General features: G+C 37.9%; 1 pseudogene; it reads right to left on the reverse strand.

Annotated features, from left to right (window-relative positions):
- The window catches only part of LOC137959820 (protein CASP-like), a 41,223-nt pseudogene extending 21,896 nt beyond the window's left edge, over positions 1 to 19,327 (reverse strand).
- Positions 19,328 to 20,266: the final 939 nt, after the last annotated feature.

Genomic DNA, 20,266 nt, shown 5'->3' on the forward strand with positions numbered 1-20,266 from the left:
TCAAGAATCTTTGGAAGGAGCACAACAATAGGACTTTCAGGGTTTTAGCTATTCAGTGGGAGGGGTTATTGAGAAGGTGGTTCATTTCAGATTTTCCCTTCTTACCCGAGTGCTGTGGTGCGAAGAAACTGGTCTGCCTTTATTCGCTTTCATGCTCCCATTCCAATATGAATGGTTTGCTGGAATCTTCCTCCAGAAGGCCCTTTCAAACTAAATTTTGAAGGGAGTTCAATGGGTAATCCATGTCCAGCAGGCATTGGTGGTATTCTTCATGATTATATTGGTGTTATGAAGTTCACTTTCTCAGGATCTATTGGCAGGGTAGATGCTTTGGAGACTGAAATTTGTGCTCTTTTGGTGGGAGTTCAAATTTATATTCAGCATTTTAATTGTCCTCTGATTGTTGAAGGCAGCTCTTCTACAGTTATTTCTTGGGGCAAGAGTTTCAGGCATCTTAAATATTATTTTGATGAAATCATTCATCTTTGTAAACATTCACGTTGTAAAATCAGCAATAATTGCTGATGAGTTAGCTAAGGATGGAGTTTCCAGATCTGATCTTGTAATCGGGGACTCTCTTTCCTTTGGTGTCTGAGTTTTCTCTTTCCTATCCTTGTTTTTAATGAACTATAGCAATTTTGGATATATATATATAAATAACATCCATGGGATTATTACCTTCTCTTATCCTCACTCTCTTCATTCGTTGCCTGTAATTGAGAATGTAAGAGACCCTGCATATGAAGTTTAAAGTCAGATAAGCTAAATATTCTTTTTCTTTGAAAGATCGACTAAATATTCTTTTTCTTTGAAAGATCGACTAAATATTCTTTTTCTTTGAAAGATAGACTAAATATTCTTTTAAAAACAGATCCAGAAAGAGAAACAAAGTTACTTATATTACAATTAGAAGCTTGAAATACACATCAATAATAGAGAGATAAAGTAGAACATATTTTTTTCTATGTTACAACCAGAAATATGGCTACATGTTGCGGCTCCATCCAAAAGGTAATATGAGGGTTGTGCCATGACAAATACTGAATTATTTATTTTTGTATGGTACCTAAATGAAATTGTAAATTAAATAACTTGCAATGGAATGACACCAAGAGTATGTCATGCTGTTGATCTCTTGATCTCATAATATTCCAAAAAAACATGACTATATAGACAGATCAAGTACCCAACGAGCCTTCTACCAACAATATGGCACTCCTGAGATTCCCCATAAATTTGTGAATCTGCATTTGCTATGATTATAATGACTACAAGGTTCCAGTGAAGAACCCAAAAAAAATTCAATAGTGGAAACAGATTTTGCTAAATTGACTCAAACCCATTGAGAGCATCAACATCATCATATCTTTCACCAACTATGTTGGTGTTAGTAAAAAACTCCTCCATTCTGCTCTATCAGTAGCTGCCACTTTCTGCTTTCCATGTTACATTCAGCTTTCCTCTTTCTGCTTTAAATCCTTTAACTTATGATGCAAGACTTCCTTACCTGTTAAGCATCTTTAAACCCACCCATACTATCTGAAACAAGCCTCTTACTTTCTCACACATTTGTGTTATCTCCAAGTCTCTTACCCATGATACTCCTTAGGAGTCAAAAAACACACATAAAAATTTGAAAATGAGCATGGATTTTCTATACGAAGATCCTAAATCTTCATATTTTATGAGCAATACGCTAACAATGAAAAAGTAAAACAGTTCTAGCACAGAGGTCCAGCTAGAATCTAAGTAAATTGAATGGGAGGTTCCTTCTTTGATTCCAACACTCAAAAAATTTAAGTGAGAGAATTTAACATTATATAGAACCAAAGAGTCTAATGTATAAAAATTAGTGTCAAGATTTCTCCAAAAGTTTTTAGTAATTTTCAAATATAATCTAGTGGGCACTATCCATACAATCACAACCAAAACACCTACTAAATGTTCCTATCAGCGCATGTGTGGTATTAAAAGCATGGCCCATATAAGACATGTAGCAGTCAGAAACATTAAACTAGAAATTGGATTCCTAGGTGTACCTTCTCTCTTTCAAGGCTAAGCAGTCTTGTCTGAGCTCTTTCTGCTTCATCCATAAGGAGATTGACTTCTGTTTGTTTAGCTGCTCTTTCCTCCTCTGAGAAAGATAAAATGCAAATGTCACATACAACTCAAAAAAGAATTACAATAATATAAGGAGCAAAAAAAACAACAACAACATCAACAATAAGAAAATAGAAGAGAAGAACGATATACAAAACATTTCAAGATCACAGAGTACCTGACTGAGCACAAATCTCAAACAGCTGGCTCTGGCCAAATTCATGCAGTTTCTGCATATTTGCAACACTTTCTTTGGCTTGTTGCAGCTGCTTCTGCAACAAATTCTCTCTGCCACCATCAAAGAACAAACATGTTAAAAATGCCCCAAGTGAGGGAGAAGATATATTTTGTGAAATCCAAAAAAAATAAAAATTTAAAGGACTTAAAGGGGAATGTCTCATGGTAACCTAGGAAAAGCAAATTGAAGCTGAGATAGAGGGCATGATAATGCCAACGTAAATTTTCCCTGATATAAATGTAGAAGAATACCTTTCCTTTAAGACTTCCAAAGTTTTCTGGTTTTCTTCTGCTAAACTCCGCTGCTTGATCTCCACAATCTCCCTGACTTTTTCCTCCATCTATAATATATCCACAATGGGACTAAAAATTAAAACAGGAAGAGAAATTGCAAATCTACCAGCAAAAGTCAGTGAAGAGGCATTTAGAATATGAGTGAAGCATTTGAGAATGTTGAGGTGGCTTTCAGGCAGACAAAGAAAAGAAGAATTTCGAATTGAATGTGTTAAAGGACAGTTAAGGGATATCACCCAATGGCTAATAAAATAAGAGAGATTTATTTGAAATGAATTGGGTGTATCCTAGGGAGACCTGCTAACGGACAGTTTAGGAAGATTTTCCAATTTTGGTTGGTAGATAAACCAACAAGAATTAGAGGAAGGTCAAAAAAGAAAGATGAAGTAGCAAAGAAAGACTTTTAAGTGCCCAAATTAGCAATGGAAAGCTGATCATAGAGAAAAGTAGAGGGTGAGAAAGAACGTAAGCTGTACGACATCTATGATGATGGTGGTGGAGATGATAGATAACTTTTTCCTTTAGATGTTTGAAGTAAATTTTAAATAGAATTTGCAAAAAGAAAAAATAAGCTAAATTTTGTACATTTTTTTTTGAAATGATGCTGAATTTTATTATGAGAGCTCAAACGAGCTGATTACACGAAGGGAAGCCTTCCCAAACAATGAGAGATTACTGGGATGTTCCAAATTTTGCCAATTTATCAGCCAAAGAATTGATTGATCTAGGAACGAGGTTCCAATTACATTAAATGGATGACACAATGTCAGCAATACAATCAATGATTGGCCAGTGGCGCCAAGGAGGGGAGCTTTCTTTTGAACACCAGTTGATGACAGTCTTTGAATCGCCTTCAATAATCAGCTTGCCATGGAGCCGCTCTTTAAAGATTTGGAGGTCGAACAGAAGAGCATTCACTTCAACAATATTTGAATCAGCGATACCCACCGGCCCTGCATAGGATAAAATAGGTTTGCACTGCTATCTCTGAAAACACCACCAGCTCCAGTCAGCCCAGGACAGCCTAAAGCACTGCCATCAAAATTGAATTTGATGCAGTCGTAAGGGGAGGATCCCAAGTGGCCATAACTGGATTCCTACGAGGGCCTGCCATGTGCGCTATCAAACCCCAATTTTCTCAAAGGGAGACGCTCAATAGAGAAGCAAACTCCTTCCTAGAATGTAGCCAGCTCGAAATAAGGCCCACTGCCTAAGACGCTATATTATCCGGGTTGTTAGCCTTGGAATTGAATCTCCGGTTATTTCGCTCTAGCCATATACACCATGGGACATGCGCAAGGCATGCCAAGAGAATTATCTTGCCCAACTTAGGAAGGCGCATCCCCATAACCATCTCAAAGGTGCCAACAAGGTCCTGATGTAGCCCCATTTGGAGACCAATCTTCTGAAATATCTTCATCCAGACTTGCCATGAAAAATCGCAATGTAAGAGAACATGCTGGACTATCTCATCGCACACACCACAAAGGGGACAAGTGCGATCGGGGGCGGTGTAACCTCTTTTATGGAGGTTGTCAGAGGTGAGGATTTGTTCCCTGATGGCCATCCAGACAAAGAATTTGATTTTATTAGGCGCTGAGAGCTTCCATGCTAGGTTTGCCTTGTGCTCATGCATGTTGTAATCTTGTTTTCTAATGTGGGAGTAGGCGGATGCAACTGTGAATCGGCCATTAATGCTCGGCTTCCATATCAGTTTATCAATTGCATGCTCACGAATAGTAGTGCTGATGAGCGCTAAATTTTGTACATTAATAATGTTGAATTTTTGGAAAGAGAAAAACTTCACTAACTTGTTGTAATCTGAGTACATAAGCCCCTATTTATGATAGAGAAAAGTAGTAGAGTCCAATTACAATTAAACTACCTTTGTCTCAATTACACCCAAAGTCTAACACTTAAAGATAAATCCTAGTATAATTAAATAATTGAACATAAATAAAAGACTAACATAATTAAAACACCTTTTAATTGAAACTCTTCGGTGAGACCTCCTTCCATAATAATTCTGGCTTTGTAAGACTTCTTATTGTGAGAGTCATGTAAGACTCTTCCATATCTGCTCTTCAACACTCCCCCTCAAACTGGAGTTTATAACTTCAGCTTATAATTAAAAGGATTCTTGGTCTTCAATTTTCTTTTGCTGATTTTTTTTTCACAAATGCAATTCTTCATAGATGCAAAAACTTTATCTTTTGTTCTCCCCCTTTCTTGAATATTTTGGTCACATAAAAATTACCACAACATGTGGAATAAAATACCTCTTTCTTCTACTTCTCCCCCTCAAGCTAGAAGGTATCGATGTAATCCCAACTTGAAACAAAAACATAATTGTATTTATTATCTCCTCTATTAAGGTGTCCCGAGGATAAAAATTCAATTGGACACAGACTCTCAAAAAATAAGATGGGTGATATATGTATAAAAAAGGTCGAAACTAACCTGATAGGATTTCAAACAAAAGTAGTGATAATAATCACTAAAAAGGATAACGCCTATCACTCAAAGAACGACGATAAAAACCTACTTAAGGGTACTCGTAAAAAAGTCTCAATGGACTTCAAGCACCCATATGTATATAAAAAAAGAAACCAACCGAAGCAACGCACAAGGGGTTTGTTATGAACCCAATAGTAGACCGAGTCAGGCAGAGACGCACGGGCTGAGTCAATTACTATGGCTTAGTCAGTTACTTAGTCATTTAGTTTACTTTTCAAGTTAAATGCCATGGAGGGGGAAATCTATAATTTTTCCTTGAACCTTTTGTTTTTCAAGTTAAATGCCGTGGGGCAAATTTGTAATTTTCTCTTGAACCTTGTGGACATGCCCCCTATTTAGAGGGGAAATGGAATGAAAAGAAGAAAAGTCTGAATTTAGGTTAAAACTGAGGGTTTGAGTTCTCCTAAACGAGCTCGAGGGTTTTCAAGCTTCCCTTCGACTTTGATTTTCTTTTCTTCTCTCTTCCTCCCTACGAATCGCTGTGTTAGATCTGGGGCCGTAACAATGTGTTATTAGAGCTTGAACACGGGTGATTCGTCGAGTGACAACCGGCGAGTAATGGCCAAAGAGATTTGGACAGAAAGAGAAATGTGAGCAGCCTAGCAGGCAGAAGAGGAGGCGCGAGGTTCTGAACGCCACGACTTTCACAGGTGAGTCTTGGAATTCCTCTGTCCAGCGTGTACAAATTGGGGAAAGGCACCTCTGTCTTGGGATACCGGTCAATAGCAGCATGAGTGCAATGTGGAGGCTTCTTTCTGGGAGTCTGGAAAATTGGGCTTCAAAAATTTCATTGTGGACGAGTTGGGTGTTCCAGGAACAGTTACTGCAAGGGGTTCTTGGAACTCTAGGGGGGGCGATAATGTGTATGGTGGCAGTGGCGGAGATGGTTATGGTGCCCCACCTGGCAGTGATGGTGGTTTTGGTGGTGATCAAGTTGGAAATGGTGGCAGTAGCAATCCTGGGGGTGGTGCGGTGGCTTCTGCAGGGGAGCACTTCGACTCAATGCCACAACGAGACGTGGGGGTTGGTGAACCACCACCTGACCTCTCTCTATCATTAGTGGTCGTGGGAATGAAACAAAAAAATCAAGGAGCCCATAAACTCAATGGCACACAGTGCATATACATGAATCATTCTGGGTGTTTCCATAATTGGAGTGATTGTGGAGCCATGGCTGGTCAGCTTTCAGCAATCGGATATGGGATGCGTGATAATCCAGAGCTCTATGAAGACATTGGAATTTATGGAATGTGTTGGAGGGAGCTGAATGCCGTTGATAATGGGATCAACGAAATTGTCACTCTTATGTTTGATAAAAGGCCAGAAAGAAAGGGGGAGTACTGGATTTCTGTGCTCAGAAATATTATTGAACTGGGGAAGGTGAGAAATTATAGTACTGTTGTTGAGAACAGAACCAGTGTTATTCCTGCAGGTGACATTCTTGGACGTCTTGAGACAGAGAGGATGATGAAACTTAAAATTGCTGCTGCTGTCGCTGTCAGCATGGTGGCCTTCTTTCGTCACTCACCTCTGATTTTAGACTTTCAGTGCCAATATCCACAGGAGTGGATTCAAACAGAAGCTGTAGGGGTCTCAAAGAACATGGAATTTATGTATGGTGAGGTGTTTGATGTACTTCAAGACATGGAGCAGAAGCTTGTGAGGTCTGGAACATGTCTAATTGACATGTATGCAAAGTGTGGAAGGTTAACTGAGGCAATTCAGTTATTTAGTGAGGTCCCACGACGGAGTCCTGTTCCTTGCAATGCTATCATATCCTGTAATAGAATTAATGGAAATGGTGAGCAAATGCCAGCCAGGTTCAGGGAAATGAAGAAAAAGGGAGTGACGCCAGACCAGGTTACTTTTGTCTCTTTGTTGCCTGCCTGTAGTCAAGCAGGTTGGGTTGATGAGGGCCAAACATATTTTCATGATATGAGGAGCGTGTCCTCGGGTGAGCCTAATTTGAAGCACTATACCTGCATGGTTGCTGCTCTCAGTCGAGCAGGTCAGACACATGAGGCACTGGAGTTTATTGGGACAATGCCAGTAGAGCCAACGGCCTCCATGTTAGGAGCTATACTTACTGGCCGCCTTAACCATGGAACAGTGGAGCTTGGTATAGGTATCAGTAAGTTCCTGTTTTGCGTTCTTCATAAGCAGAAAAAGACCATCGAGGGAGTGGTTGGGGTAAGTCCTAGAATTATTTCTGTTCTCCATAGTACTGCAATTTCTGGGTTTGATGAGCACTTACAAAATTCAGAGTTGTTTAATCTTGACGTTTTACTGTTGCCTACAAACCAATGCTGAACATACAATCCATTCTTGCTCAATTTACTTTACTGGGCTTCCTCACAGCTTGCCCCAATCTGGGTGCATTACATCAAGGGAAACTATTGCAGGCTTACTTCGAGATAGCTTTTCACTGCCCGTATTCAAGCTGCTTTTCAGCAGCAGAGGTTATCACTGAAATTTTTGCATGGCTGTTGATGGCTTACTTGACTGAATATGCTTATGAGGCTCATGTTGCTGGTCTCTATTATGGAATAAACAATACCGAAAGTGGAAACCAGGTAGAAATGAGTTCAAGCCACCTATTGTCAATACCAATTGATCCTGATCTGAGTCCAAGTGTTGGAGTTGCTGGAGTGCCAGAAATGGAATTTATATGTACAGACTTAGTCAGGGCCGTCACAATTACTGTTTCCGTGGATGCCACAGATGCTACTGAGGGAGATGTGGGGACGTTTGGCACGCATCCCCACCTTCGGCCTTGAGGACAAGCTCGTTCTCTAGGGAGGGTGTAATGTTATGAACCCAATAGTAGGCCGAGTCAGGCAGAGATGTGTGGGCTGAGTCAATTACTATGGCTGAGTTAGTTAGTTAGTCATTTAGTTTACTTTTCAAGTTAAATGCAATGGGGGGGAATCTGTAATTTTTCCTTCAACCTTTCAAGCTAAATGCCGTATAGGGGCAAATTTGTAATTTTCTCTTGAACCTTGTGGACATGCCCCCTATTTAGAGGGTAAATGGAATGAAAAGAAGAAAAGTCTGAATTTAGGTTAAAACTGAGGGTTTGAGTTCTCCTAAACGAGCTCAAGGGTTTTCAAGCTTCCCTTCGGCTTGATTTTTTTTTCTTCTCTCTTCTTCCCTACGAATCACGTGTTAGATCCGGGGCCATAACAGCAAACGGGTATGCGAGAGTCAAAAAATGATGGTAGGAGAAAAATAACCGACAAAAATGGGTATGTGGGGAAAGTAACAAAGGAAAAAATAACCACCTCGATAATAAGAAGGAGACTGAAGCCCAGCATTAATGGCCGATTCACAGTTGCATCCGCCTACTCTCACATTTGAACGCAAGATTACAGCATGTATGAGCACAAGGCAAACTTGGCATGGAAGCTCTCAGCACCTAGTAAAATCAAATTCTTCATGTGGACTGCCATCAGGGAACAGATCCTCACCTCTGACAGCCTCCATAAAAGAGGTTACACTACCCCCGATAGTACTTGTCCCCTTTGTGGTGTGTGCGACGAGACAGTCCAGCATGTTCTCTTACATTGTGATTTTTCTTGGCAAGTCTGGATGAAGATATTTCAAAAGATTGGTCTCCAAATGGGTCTACATCAGGACCTTTTCGGCACCTATGAGATGGTTATGGGGATATGCCTTCCTAGGTTGGGCAAGATAATTCTCTTGGCATGCCTTGCGCTTGTCCCATGGTGCATTTGGCACCTCGGATAATATAGCTTCTCAGGTAGTAGGCTTCCCCTCTTGTAATCGGCTCGTTTGAGCTCTCTTAATAAAATTTAGCATCATTTCAAAAAAAAATAATAATAAGAAGGAGATTGTAACTAAGGGTGGCATCGAACCGAGCCAGTTCGGGAACAACTTGAGTTTGGCTCAGTTCGGCTCAATAAAACCCGAACTCAAACTGAATTCGAGTAGAGGTTCGGCATGTTTAAGTAAACGAGCCGAGCTCGAGCGAACCGCGGTTTGGTTCAGCGGCTCGCGAGCCAGCTCGTTACTTAATGAGCAATTTCGGGCCCGAACCCTAATTTTCGGCAAACCTTCCTCTCTTCAATTTTCTGTCTTGGGGCTTCAGTTTCGGGGAATTAGCGAATCAGGGATTCGAGAGGCTCGGCAAAATCAGGGGAAAATCGAAAGGAAATCACTAATGATGATGCGAAGTTCCCTCACCTGGAACTTTCCCAAGCCTAAAGAGAGAAATAAGAGGTCTGCAATCTGGCTCTTTAGGTAAGTTTTCGTTTTTAATCGATTTCATCCTTTATTTCTACGATTTCTTCCTCAATCTCTTCGTTCTTTGTAGTCAATCGATTTTTTCTAACCGAGGAACAAATTACAGAGGTGAGCAGGACGGCGTTGGAATCAAAAGAAACTGTTTATTTCAAAGAAGAGGTGGAATGCATTTAGGATGCGGTGAAAACTGTTTTAGATATGTTTGATGGCCTTTTGGGAAGATGAGAAAGCAGCATTGCAGAGATCGATGGGCCTTAAAATTGAGCAAATGAAAGCAGAGCTCAAACAATTGGATGATTGAAGGAGGTCGGTCTGGTATAGGTTTTTCTTCCTCTTTCTATAATTCCTAGGGAATTTCTTCAGTTTTACCATTAAAGGAGATGGATAGATGTTGGAACACCATTAAGTACATTATTTGCATTGTGTAGAAGTCTTATTTCAGCTTGATGTGTCAAAAACTTATCGAACATCAATGCCATCAAATCAACTTCTTACTCATCTTGTTGTTGAATCCTCTTCACTTTGACTGCTACATTACTCTGTTGGTTTTGCTCACCTTCGCTTATATTTGGACTTACCACCGCCAAAATCTGCAATTTTTAGTATAAAAATTTAGTTTTGCAATGAAATCAAATTAAGCATCAAGGTTTATCCATCATAGTTGGATATGTCTCATAGATTGTCCCGTTTCTTTGCGAGTAAGCCAACAAGCATATGATTGGTCCCCGATGATCATCAAACAGCTAAATCATTCAAAGAAGCCAGTTGAGGTGTTGTACTGATTTTGTCAAGTATTACTTGAGGCACAGTCGTCGTGAACCTTCTCAGTTTATTGTAGATGAACGGGTATGGAAGATTAAACAGTACCCTGTTTCGTGGAAGAAGATCATCCACTAATGGAACAATTGTGTCTACAGTCAGGGCGATCACATCCTTGGTAGAGCCAAAGTGATTGACCAGCATCATCGCTTTGACATTTTTTATGTTTGTCTATGCACAACCGAACAATTATCCCAGTAGAAGTTACAGAAACGAATTGGGTTCATTCAGATATTACTTCTGATATTCTTGACGAAATAGATCACTTGTTTTTTCATCTTAAACACCATACATGAGTGCTACTTGCTACTGTTACGGCAATATTATTCTCCATTCCTATATTTTATTCTTTTGTTTTTTTCATAGGTGGAGATTTTGCTCATGCGGGGACATAGTATATTGTTTTCTAGCATGAAGATAAAGAGCTAGAGTTTATAAATTTATAATAGATTTATAGTTTTTATTTGGGTGATTGTAAATTGATATTGATATTTCATTTTAATTTTTTGTGTTTGATTATTGTATAAAGTTTATGCATAATATTATGCAGTGTTTATGAATAATTTATGTAAAGTGTATAGACAATTTTATGCAGATATGTTATGCCAAATTTTATGTGGAGGTCATGTCCAATTTTATGTCAAATATATGCATAATTTTATATACAGTTTATTTGATATTTATTTTTTGCAAAGTTTTAAATGTAGATTGGAGCTCGAACTTGGTTAAAATTATTGGGCTCGAGATCGATTAAAATTGTAGGCTCGAGGCTGGCCTTGCCTCAAGTTTGAGTTCGAAATAATTTTATTTTTTAAATGATGCTGATTTTTATTAAGACAAAAGCTCAAAAGAGCAATTTACAAAATAGGGAAAACCTTCCCAAACAATGAGAGATTGTCGGTAAGTTCCAAGTTTTGCCAATTTATCAGCCAAACAGTTAGCTGATCTAGGAATGAGATTCCAATTAGTTGGTGTTCCAAAGTTCGAAATATTTAAATCAAGCCCAGCTTGAACATAGGCAGGTTCGAGCTTGGCTCAATTCAATGCCACCCCTAATTGTAACGATAGAAAAATAACTTAACAAATTTAACCAAGTATGACCTCAAGATAATTTCATGAGGGTGAGCAAAAATTTTCAGAGTAGACGATGTAGAAGACAGACAACCAACTAACAAAAACACAGAACTTGAAACAACATTGACTATGGAAACTCTAATAATTGCATAATTTAACTTACAAGTTTCTATATCCAAATTAATCAGTCCATAAGAGGAAAGTTTCTAATCAAATACTCAATGAATTCCAATCGAGAATACTTTCCAAATTCTGCAGAATCAAAATAGAAACTTTCCAATAATAGACTTTCCTAAATTAGCAGTACTTTCCTAAATAGATTTTCCAAAGATAAGAGATTTATGGGATCAAAGAGGCTTAAAAAAAAAGATAGTGTTGAAGTCAGATCAAAACTCTCTGATTAGAAGACAAATTTGGTTAAAAAACTCGGATTTTAGGAGAAAAGGAAACTCAATTCACGTCAATGCTTAGAGAGATAAAAGGAAGAAAATAGAAAAAAAAAATCGGCAGAACTGACCTTTGGTACTTCTAATATCAATATCTCCAAAAATATAGCTCATATTCACAAACGGTTTGTTGATAAAGAAATAGACTCAAAGAGCTTTAATTTGATATCTAATTTGACATAAGAAGATTCATTATTGAATCTTTTATGACCTCTTGATTCTCTTCGTTCAGTAGCTTGACCTTTGCCAACTTCATTGCGAATACCTCCTTAAATATAGATCAAAATGACATGAAATTTTCTGTTACTAAAACTAGACTTCGATACATTTCATCCAAGAATAATATTTCTTCATAAAATATACTTCTTTTGAGAGAAAAAATCTAATATATTTCGGATTCTATAATCTGGCCGAACTGTGTACTCTTTCTTCTTTGGCTAGCATGACCATTGACCGTTGCGAATTTGATATCTCCCAGCAGAAAACTCAAATTCAGAATTGGTTTGATAAGGTAAAAAATAGACTTACAGATATTTCTTTTGACATATAAATAAGTCTTGTTCTTGAGGGCATAAAACTACTCGATAGGTGAAGCATTCTACTGTTGCTCGAGCCTCACTTGCAGTCTGACATTTGCTGCTTTAAATATCGATTTCTCTTTGTATAAAACTCCAATTGCCAAAATTCTTTTTGCGTTGGAAAGTAGGATTGAAGATCTTTCCGTCAATATATAATTTTTAATATTAAAAGCTTAGTATGAAGGTGTAAAGGCCAAGAAAACAACGGGTATTGGGACAGAAAAGAGAAAAAAAAAGATAGAATACGAACCTAAACTACTAGAGATGATAGATCAGAAAAGGATCACATTATCTCTGTGGCTTGACCAAGTCAACTCACAAAACCTGCTCTGATACCATATTGAATTTTTGGAAAAGGGAAAAACTTCACTAACTTGTTGTAATTTGAGTACATGAGCCCCTATTTATAATAGAGGAGAGTAGTAGAGTCCAATTACAATTAAACTATCCTTGTCCCAATTACACCCAAGTCTAACACTTAAAGATAAGTCTTAGCATAATTAAACAACTGAACATAAATAGAAAACTAACATAAATAAAACACCTTTTAACTAAAACTCTTCTGTGAGACCTCCTTCCATAATAATTTTGGCTTTGTAAGACTTCTTATTGTGAGAGTCATGTAGGACTCTTCCATATCTGCTCTTAAAAAATTAAGAGAAGTACAAATATGGCATAGTAAAAAAAAATCACGGGTTGCTCTCGAAAATTAAAAAAAATGAATGGCATACCTTAGACCTCAGTGAGACATGAATATAGTACCTCATAATAAGAAATCCCCTCATGTGGCCACTGAGCCAAAGACCCAAGCCACAGGATTATGGATTATTTCCAACAAAAATATATTAAACAATATGAAACGACAAGAATTTTTTTTTGCAAATAGAGTATTTCTTTAAAAAAAAAGACTGTTTTGTTAAAACCCAAAGGAAAACAGGAACATTAAAGAGAAGGCCCCTTTAGAATGAGGGATTGGAGGGCAACCCTTTCTCTAGCAAGAGAATCGGCAATAGAATTTTCTGATCTAGTGAGATGCATCCAATTACAAACAATATCTCTAGATAAATCTTGAATTTCATAAAAATCTGCCAATGGCACCAAGGGGGGGTCCTTCGATCCGGAACACCAACTTAGATGGTAGATAATGATGAACAATATATTTTTACAACCCCACAATATAACTTTGTTAGTTCCAATATGATTACTCAGATTTGAAGTTCCAGGAACTCATAACTCTCAACATAGTGTAAATAAATTTAAAAAAATTCACAAAATTTTCCTGATGCCTCCTTATTTGTATCAAGTCCTGCTAATCTTTCTCGATGAAAACATGCTTTGACATGAACAAGAACAAGAATACCACATATTACACAAACCAGATATACAACTATTCAGGAAAGATGGATTTGTAAGACCAACATATTATATGTACCAAACCTCTTCTTATAACAGATTATCTGAAGACCACTTCTTTCCATATTTACTTTTTACTTTTTTTTCTAGAAGGTGATAAAAAATAAGTGCAATTCAAGGAATAACAATGAATGATTGAATTCACATTTATCCTGTGCCACACTGACCTGCTGCTCCAGCTGACGGTTCCGTTCCTCAAGCCTCCTTATTGTAGCCTGTTGATTCTTTAAATGAGCAGCTTCAGCCCTGAACTCTTCAAGTTCCAGTTTCATCTTTCGGTTCTCAGATTCCAGTTCTGATATTTTCAAATCTTGCTCCTAATTTCATAATAATTTTTTTTTAGAACAAATTCACAATAAAAATTGAAATAGAAAAGAAAACAACATCAGGTCAAAATGAATGACAACAAGGTAAATCAACATTCTCCATAGACATTAATGGTACCACTCACTGCAATTGAAGCAAGAGCTGGATAAGGATCAGGAGCCTCATATAGCTTCTGGTAGAAATTAAGAAAGGCACTCTCCCCAAACTTTGCCCTCTTTGTAAGATTGTCAACTTCTTCTTGATAACCCTTAAGCAAGGAATTAAACAAATTTGACTTCTCTTCTGGTGAAGCTTTTTTAAAATCTGTCCACAAGAGGCAATGTACCTTAGACATTGAACTGCCATGAATAGTCCAGTAAAGAATTTCGTAGATGGTAATAGATAGCTTTAAATCACTAGCTTGCTCAATATTTTTTGACGAAATAAAAAAATTCAACCCGAAAGTTTCATAAGTATGATGGACATATTATACCTCGAGTACTTTCAGCAAGTTTTCTTCTGTTCTTTTGGCTGCTTTCCTGATTTTCGGCTATCCTAAGCCCTTGCTCATCTAGGCCACTTCTTTCTTTCTCTAAATCAAAATCTGGAAGACAAGGGAAACTCATGAAACTTCAAGCTCAGTTTCAGAAGTAAAATGCATTTAAAATTCCAGAACATCCAGTGCTGAAAAAACTATTTAAGAAGAAAAAAATATCATCCAATCATTCTACAATATCAAGTGCCATACTGGAGTTTTATTTTTTGAGAAAAAGAAAAAGACAAAAAGTAAAGACAAAATAAAAGACAGAAAAAGCAATAAAAAGAGGAAAAAAGGAATATGGACCCAAGTCCATATAAGTCAGGTGTAGCCTTTTTAGTTTGACTATTAGATTTTAATTAAATGACTCAAACTTTATTTCATTTTTTAATCCCATGTATTTATGACTGATATTCTTTTTAGATGTTTTTCTTACTTTCACCATCTCTTAGTGATAAATATTATAGCATACTACAATGGAGTAAATGAGCATTTGTATAACTAGAGTGACTTTAATAATGTACAAAAAGTTGGGTTCAGCCAAGGTTGGATAGACTTGAGTCTAGCCTCTTTTCTCTTATAAAATAACTATGAGAAGCTTGAGTGACGTTTAGCCACTTGGCAGGGTCACCTCCTTTCAATGGCTGGTAGACTCACGCTGCTACAGGCAGCAATCGAAGCATACCTAACTACTTCATCTCCTTCATCCAATGTCCAACGGCGATCTGTAACCAAATTGATCGTCTTCGGAAGAGTTTCCTTTGGAAGGGTTCCAGCGACACCTTCAAATACCATCTGGTTAGTTGGGCGGAGGTCCACAGACCCAAGAAATTCGGTGGGCTGGGTCTTCGGCTAAACAAAAACATGAACATTGTCTGCCTGCTAAAGTGGTTCTGGAGGTTTAATCATGGGCCCAATGCTATTTGGCGGCCGATGGTTTCTAAGAAGCTGAACTTGGTTGGTCAATGGTGCATTGATGGGGGTCAACGTCAGCATCTCTCCTCCCTATGGAGATCTTACTTTCCTCTCCTCAACACTTTCCATGAGGGTATCAGTTTCTTCACTGGAAATGGGAATTCTATTAGATTCTAGTTCGACAACTGGTGCAATGGGAAGCTGCTGTGCAATTCCTTTGCATCCTTGCTCCCCATTAGTGCTGAGAGACAGGCGACTGTTGCTGACTTCTAGTCCTCCTAGGGTGGCTGGAATTTTCATTTCAGATGGGGCCTATCGAATGCTGAGTCACTGCTGGCTTCTCAACTCCTCTCTGACCTCCAGAATCCGGCCTGCTCAGCATGACAAAATTCTCTGGATGCCTGCCGCCAGTGGGTCCTTCTCCGTATCCTCGGCATACTTGCTCATCACTGGATGACTTGGCACTAATCTTAGTCATAATGCTGCCATTGCATGGAGGACCTCTGCCCCTGAAGATTTAATTTTTCTTATGGTGCGCCCTTCACAATAAAATTTTGACAGCCTACAACCTTCGTAGGAGTGGAAACACCAATCCTTGGAGTCTTTGCCCTTTCTGTAATCAGAGTAATGAGACTATGCAGCATCTCCTCATGCATTGCCATTTCTTCTGGTGTGTTTGGGCCAGAATTCTTCAGTTTGTTGGGGTCTGTGTGGCCCTCTTGGGGTCTGTGTGGCCCTCTTGGATCCTAATCTCCCCAAGTTGGGAAGGACTCTGGCTTTTACATGCCTGGGCCATATTCCGTGGATTCTGTGGCAGGGAAGGAACAACCGACACTTTAATCAGAAGTATTGTACCATTGATGAAGTGTCCAATCTGGTGGTGCATATATCTTCCTGGTTGCACTCCCAGAAGGACTCCAACAATTTCGTTGGCCTCTCCTTGCGGTCCAACTAGCACTGTACTGCTAACTTGGCTGACCACCATCGTCCTCCTACTTGTATCCCTTGGATGCCACCTCCTCTTGGGTTTATTAAGCTCAACTTTGATGGAAGCGCTTGTGGAAACCCCGGGTTAGCTGGTTTCGGCGGTGCATTCCGTGATTGGGATGGCTCCATTCTGATCTCTTATGCTGGTCCAATGGGAATTCAGATTCCACTGCTGCTGAACTCCTCCCCTTTACCATGGACTTGCCATATTTCGAGATCGTCTTCAAGGTCCTCTCATTGTTGAAGGAGATTCCCAAGTTGTTATCAACTGGTGCTCCTCTTTTGCGACTCCTTCATGGCGACATTGGCATGTATTCCACCGCATTACAGACTTGACTTCTAACCCTTCTTGTATCTGGACCCATTTTCTCCGCTCAGCTAATTCCCTAGCTGATGGCCTTGCTAAAAAAGGAGCCTCCTCCAATCCCTTGTTGTAAAGGGAGGCCTCCTATAGTTTGTTGCTGTTTTCTGGTTTCCTTTAATAAATGATCACTTTTATCCAAAAAAATAGAAGCTGACCCCAATAGAAATCTGACCAAACCATTAAACTAAGACAATTAACACCTTCAATTAGAGAACACAATGAAAGATAAGATGATTTCAGGCTCCAAGAATACATAAGTTCTCTTCATCCATGATAATTTGATAGTTACATTCATAAGACTGAACAACAAGGTTTTCTGAACCTGTCCATACATAGACTGGACAAAGCTTTCTAGAAGAAGAAGACACTTATAGATGAAACTACAAATCTAAAAGGGCATTCAATAGTTCAAAATTCTTAGTCATAAAAAAACCTTAGAATTTTAAGTGTCCTACAATCATAAGCAAAAGAGGGAACATGCAAAGCACTAAAGAAAGAGCATGCGCCCTCCGCTTTTGTAGTTTTCTCTTCCTTCTTTTAAATAAAAATACATCTTCATAAAAATAAATAAATAAATAAATAAATAAAGAAAGAGCATGCCTTCACAACATTGTTTCTGTCTACCAATCAAAGTCTACTTTTTTTAACAGCAAACGGGTACATGAAAAAGACAACAAGATCAAAACCCACGTCAAAGGGGCCAAAAGACTATAAACCAAGCTTTCAACATCACCAAACTAACCCTAATTTTCCACATAGCACGTTAGTAGCATGCCCACCTCAATTTTATGTGCAGAGATAAATTTTATTTCTTTCCACAGCCTTTTACCTCTCCTCCCTATCTGACTAAAAAAGCAGAAGCTAGGCTACCATCTGATGCAACTGCCATTGGAAGGCAGGGGGCAGCTTTACATAGATTGTTGAACACAAAATACTCAATTATTTTGAGGGGTGAGCCAGCTTTGTACTTCACAGATTTAGATGTTGCATGGTAGAAAGGACGCCCAAAGCTAGGATCACCGACTAATACTAAAATAGTAGAAAGTAGATAATAGAAGAGAACTATAATTTTAAGAGAACTATAATTTTAGGATAGTTTCCTCAGCTCTAGTTCTACTGTGGGTCTTACTAAACTGATCAAACAATATAGATATTCCTTCAATACAACTAATAAGAAGATTTTCTATGGAGCCAACCAAAACTATTGCTGTTATACATATTAACTGCTCAAAGGCATTGTTCTTCCTTTACTTCTTATATGTGAGACAAATATCAGAGCTCTCAACATTAAATCTGCCGCTAGAAAGATTAATCCACTTAGAATTCAGCTCTGACATTTTGTACTGTACTATAAGCTCAACAAGCAGAAAAATTATCTTAGGTAAAAAAAAAGAAAATTGGCATAAATTTCTGAAACACAATAAACCCCTAACAATTCTATTTTCCCTTTATTTCATTTCTATTTTTAGCTAAATAAACAACTTGAATTTTATGGGTTACCCTCCTGCTTGTGAAATCATCAAGAAATAGTAACAGCTGCTAACACTGCTTGCCAGGGTAGTTTAACTACTTGATATACAGTCGTGAACAAAGGTCCATTATAACAGCAGTGTGGTTTCTGTGCCTGAAAAAGAAAATGTAATTTTGAGGGGATTGCCTCAGATTTAATTTTTTGTTTTTTTATGATACCAGTAGAAGTTTTCAGAAAATCAACAAGGACAAGTCCAACAAATATGTATGCAGTTCGAAGCCAAATCTGCATATCTGTTTTAAGTTGATACCACCTTAAAGCTCTATGAACCACATGTGAGCTGACTAATTCAATAATCTCGTTCCAAACAGCACAAAGGAGAGAGATATGAGGATGATGATACTTTACTGGCTAACAATATATCATATAAACCAAACTTCACCTTACTAATGCCATATTCTCAAATTCTAGAACCTCTAACATGCAGCAACCCGTATAAAACAATGAATGGCATAGACTAATGCACTCTTTCAACGGAACATTTCAACGTCTGAATGAGAAGAATTTTCCCACAGAAAAATGAATTTAAGTATCATCTACCATAATCAAAAACAGCTACATAAATGTCTGGCTTCAGCAAGATAGATCAATCAGTTACACTAGCCAATTCATAAAACAACAAATATCAAAAGTTGAAATTCGAGAGCAACAGGAAAACAAAGACGAATCAGGTTAAATGCCTACCTTTCCAGAAATTCGAGACGACAGAAATAGGAGACTGACAGCTCGTTTTCTCTCTTTCGGATCCGACCTGGCTAGCTTCCATGATAGATCAATCTCAAGCACTGCCGGCTATCCTTTCTCGACTCAATTCAATTCTTGCCTAGTTTCAGCTGGTCTTTGGAAATGTCGATTTCAAAATCTTTAGAGGATTGAGCATGCGAACAGCAACGATTTCGGGCGAGAGGAAGGATTGCAGTGAAAGGAGTTACCGCGTCTCTCTCTTCGGTCGGATCTCCATGTTGCCAGTTTGCCTCCCAAGTTCTAATTTTAAATAAGAATGTTTTGCGAAAGAGTACCTTACTTTCAGGAAATGTACTAGATTAATCCCTATGTTTTGTACAATTACCTTACGAACCAGACACTTGTACTTGTTCCCCAACTTCCGTGCGAAAAGAAATAAGAATTAAATAGAGATTGAAATGTTATAAGAACCATAGGAAATGTAAAATTAAGGAAGTAACAGGAAAACTTGAGACAACATAAAAGAATTTTTAGTATATCATATGGCAAATTAATAAATGTTAAAAATATGTTATTTATAGTAACTATTAGCCTATTACTTACTCAAAATAATTTATTACGATCAAATATTTTACATTCATTTTATCCTATGAACAAATATATGACCCAACCTACCATTCAAAACTGAAGAAAAGGAAAAACAATCGTTTTATATAGACCACTTGAATGGTACTGATGCTTTCAAATTACTCGTTTTAGATGAGTTGTGGGTGAATATTTAGAGTTTTGATTTAACTAATGTACGTCTGTAAAGTTTGTAAGTGACATCCATTACTATTAGCTACTCAAACTAATAAATATTTTTTCGTATTTTTGAGTGTTGATTTGATCGATTTGTGATGAAGGTCAAAAGGTCATCTCCATAAGAATTAATTAGTTTTTTTTCATTTAATCGAGCTTTATTTAAGCAATTTCGCACTACAAAATCTTTACTACAATAATCTAAAGTAAATCTCTAGCTCTCCCAACCCTTCCAAACAACAATTCATGATTCTTAGATTCTAAAGGAGGCCAAGACAAGAGGTTTTCAAAAAAGCTAAGTATATTGCTCACTTATTTTGAAATTTAATGATTGTATTTAGCTATTTCTTATTGAACTTCCTCTTATATACTTTGAAATCAGTATGTTCTAATTGAGTT

The sequence above is a fragment of the Aristolochia californica genome, unplaced genomic scaffold, assembly GCF_029961685.1.
Source record: "Aristolochia californica isolate CCGP_79_NKW_82.1479 unplaced genomic scaffold, dmAriCali1.0.hap1 SCAF_3, whole genome shotgun sequence".
Classification (NCBI taxonomy): domain Eukaryota; kingdom Viridiplantae; phylum Streptophyta; class Magnoliopsida; order Piperales; family Aristolochiaceae; genus Aristolochia; species Aristolochia californica.